Genomic DNA, 4,318 nt, shown 5'->3' on the forward strand with positions numbered 1-4,318 from the left:
TGGACTCTCTAACATTCATTGTTTCTTATTATATTTAATTTATTTGATATATATATAATATATATATTGTAAAATACAATTTTTATTTCAGATTCGGCTTCAGAAGCACACCACCCTTGAAGCTGAGGTAAACGCTAATAAAGGATCTTTGGATAAACTTGATAGTGAAGGACAAGACATGATTGAGCAGAAGTTCAGTGCATCCGACATTATTGAGGTATTAAAGTGTAGACATCAAGTTAGGGAAGCATGATGCTAAATCTGCACAAAGCTTCCATAAAGTAAAAGACAACATCTTTTTTGACGATTTTCCATGCTGTGTCACACTATTGGACCTCATCACGTAAAATACAAGAGATCACACAGATCTAATGCATGAGCACGGTATAAACTAATTAGCATAGTATTAATTAACCCTATTACTACAATGGTCGACTGAGATCAATCAAAAACAAATCAAAAGTAACCAACAATAACCAACAAAGCGGGTTTCAGTCGCCATTGGTGACTGTGGGGCAGTGGATAGAATGCATTTATTCGTGTATTATAACTCATTAAACTTAAGACGTACAAGGATTGAAAGTTTGGTAAAGAATATGTGTAAACATGCTTTGTACAACTCCTGTACCATGTGTTGACTTGTAAATTTACAATAGTTAAGCTTGTCGTTGTTTAAAAACGTTTGTTTTTGTGAATTTGGATAAACCGTAATCACGCAGTATTATAGGTAATGTTAGAAGTTAATATTATTCATTTTGTGGCGGCTGCACAATGATTTATCGCGAGCGGTAAACTAAAAGAGCGAAGAAACGAGAGACGCGGTGTTTATACCAAATTACCGAAGATAACGATAAGAAAAAGGCACTCGTCTACGCTTCGGTGCACACACGCTAATTCTGCGGTTTTAAATCTGAAAATTTAGTTTAAAAATTATAAATAATAATATGATTTGATTTCAATCAAGAGACTAAAGAATAAATGCTAGAATTGAGAATTGATATAAGTGCGGAAAAAAATCGCCCTATCAGCAACAACAACAACAAAGCCAAGAACAACTGTTCGACGAAAAAGGATCTATATGACCACTACCGTGCTCCATGATTTGTCTTTTCTATGTAGTTCTTGTAGTATTTAGTTAAGTTCTTCTTATATGAGTGAGGTCATAGCTACACCATGTGACCTGGGATTTAGGCCAGAGTTGGCCTATTACCCCAACATTATATATGCACATTCTATTCTATATGAGTGAGGTCCTACAGTGAGACACGCCATGGGTCCTTAAATATATAAAAGAGTTCGCCCATTACCCTGATATTGTATATGCACATTCATTGGTACTTCAACTAGGAAGTGTTAAACAATTAAGTAGGAAGTGTTACCAATATATTATAAACTTCCTACAGGCTCGTTTGATTGAGCTTCACAACTTGTGGGACAAACTATTGAAAGCTTTGGAGTTCCGTGGGATAAAACTTGGACAGACTCATTCGCTGACAAACTTTCAAAGGAAATGTGAAGAAGTTCTTTATTGGATTAATGATAAGGTAAGAGTTTGTTGAGATATGCAACACCAGCACTTATGGGTATGTTAATGTAGCATAGATAGGCTAGATATTTTACCTTACAATTAACATAGTGGGTATAGACTACTGAACTAGAGTTTTCAATCTTTCATGGTTCGTGCCCCCTTAAGAGGCACTCAACACCCGTGGCTTTTGCTCCATCAATAAAAAAACCTAGACTTGATTTAACAAATTAAAGCAGTGATTTGTCTATAAAATAAATAAAGCCATGTGCAGAGTTCTGTTTTGGCCTTTATATTTTTATCCTGGAGTGTGGCGAACAATGCATTGGGACAGTATAGCTCTCATCGGTGTTATAGTTTTGCCATAGGAGCATTATATACCTAAAAAAAAAAAAAGTATGCTATGTATACTGCTGAAAAACTTCCATATATTCAATCACACAGTGTTAAATTAACATTCTGTTCCAAAGTTACCATTGTAAAAAAAGGAACATATTCATGCAATAGCTTTTCAAACCAGAAACTGTAAAAGTCTTAATTTGAAACTCTTTCCCAAGGAAACCATTGTGAGGTCCACTGATACCGGCAATGACTTGGATCATGTGAACATGCTGCTGGCTAAGTTTGAGGAATTCCAGAGTGAATTGCAAGGGTATGGGGACAGGGTGAAGGATGTCAATGATGAAGCTGATAAGTTGGTGGGTTTGGTTCAATATTTATAGTATGGGGAAGATAGGTCACTTTCTCTTGGTTTATGGTTTGAATATACTTAAAAAAATGGGCAACTCTAAATTACTGACCTCGATAAAAACGCTTTTAAAATACTCAAAACAAATTCAAAAAACTTCCACTTGAGAAATAAATGATTTAAAAGAAATAAATGATTTTTTTTTAATGATTTAAAATTTTTGAAACACCAACCAAAATTTGAACTAAAATCTCAAATTAAACTTAGCCTACTATGGGCACTGTTGCTAGCTTAGCATTTGTTACTAACTTAACTAGCTATAGATTGTGTATTAATTTGTTAATAAGTGACTAAATAAGCAACTTTTGAAATGTACACAGTTACCTTATTGTTTGCCAGTCTAAATTACTAGATTCAATTTGAATGAGAGACCGATGATATTCTTAGGAAATACAATTCACTGTATTTGCAATTGTTTTGTTTTTTAATTTATCCTGGCCAATTATGTGTCAATGTGTTATAGTTTAATTATGTCTTGCAAAGATTTTCATTTCATTAGAAATTTAGAAGTTGCTTGTTATCATAAGTGGCTTCTCCACAATGTACATTAAGTCCCCTTATACACTACATGAATATTGTATAGATTGAAATAGAAGGCCACCCTGAAATAGAAGCGATAACCAGCAAGAGGGAGAGTGTAAATAATGCATGGGAGGCTTTGAACAAGCAAGCATCCAATAGAAGTGGGGCTCTACTGGCCTCAACTGAGGTTTATAAACTAACACGGTGAGATGGCTATACACATATAGTAGGGCTGGGAAAGACGAGATACCTTTAGCATATATACTGGCGCAGCCAGGGAGGGGATTAGGGTGTCGCGAACCCCTTTCTTTTAAACCAAAAAAATCAACTAAAAAAAAATTAAAAAACAAAATTTTGAAGTTTTTTTGATTAAACCACCTCTGGCCCTAATCCCAGGTCCCATGTTGTGCCTCGATGTAGAACTTCACCCATATAGCATAGAATATGCATATACACTGTTGGGGTAATGAACCAACTCTGATCTAAGTTTCAGGTTTCATGGTATGCCTCACTGTAGGACCCATACAGAATGTGCATATACAATGTTGGGGTAATGAACCAACTCTGGCCTAAATCCCAGGTCCCATGTTGTGCCTAACTGTAGGACCTCACCCATATAGAATAGAATATAGATTATATTATACGTTTCTTATAACACCCCACGTTATAACAGGGATGTGAACGAAACAATATCTTGGATGAAAGAGAAGGAAACGTTACTTGAATCATCAGATCTTGGTAGCGATATTACTTCAGTACAAGCATTACAACGTAGACATGAGGGAATTGAAAGGGATTTGGCTGCATTGGAAGAAAAGGTAAAAATATAAATATATTATTTTGTTTGTGCTGTTAACCTTTGATGGTTCGTGGCTTTGATGGTTCGTGGGAAATGGTAATAAACAAATAGTCTTTGTTAACCTTCCATGGTTCATTGTCTATTTTTGATACACTCAAGCGCTTGGATTGAATAAAACTAAAAATGAAATGTTAATTCCACCTTAGCTTGTAGATAGTTACACATGTATCTTGTGTTGCTGGGCTGCAATTAATAAGATAGTCATCTTAATAAGGTGGTAACATAGACACCTGTTGTAACAGTGTTTCATCCCTAACTGGCGTTATGGCACAATGGTTAATGCGGCCGGATTCAAGTCCAGTGAACCATTGTGGTTTCTTGGGCAAGGCACTTAACGGCAATTGCTCCAACCCAGTAGTCACTAATGGGTCGTATAAATTGTCAGCCATACAGAAAAAACAATTACTAACAATTTCAACAAAGTTACATACGTGATAACTTGTAAGCGCGCATGAGGTGTATGAAACAAAACACACGTGTTATAACGACTATCACCACCCCAAAATTCATGCATAAATAAGTTACATCCATAATAGCAGTAGCTGTTATCTATTTATTTAACACATGTATGTAATAATACAGGTTGGTGATTTACTGGTTGAATCCGATCGAATAGAGGTCGACCATGGTAAGATGGACGTGATCAAAGTACAACGGGATGTTA

At 35.5% G+C, this 4,318-nt stretch overlaps 1 protein-coding gene across 1 annotated transcript in view; it reads left to right on the forward strand.

Moving 5' to 3' along the window:
• Positions 1-4,318, forward strand: part of LOC100183424 (spectrin alpha chain, non-erythrocytic 1) — a 50,931-nt gene that overhangs the window by 26,924 nt on the left and 19,689 nt on the right. The window lies entirely within an intron of this gene.

Source organism: Ciona intestinalis, unplaced genomic scaffold (assembly GCF_000224145.3).
Source record: "Ciona intestinalis unplaced genomic scaffold, KH HT000133.1, whole genome shotgun sequence".
Taxonomy (NCBI): domain Eukaryota; kingdom Metazoa; phylum Chordata; class Ascidiacea; order Phlebobranchia; family Cionidae; genus Ciona; species Ciona intestinalis.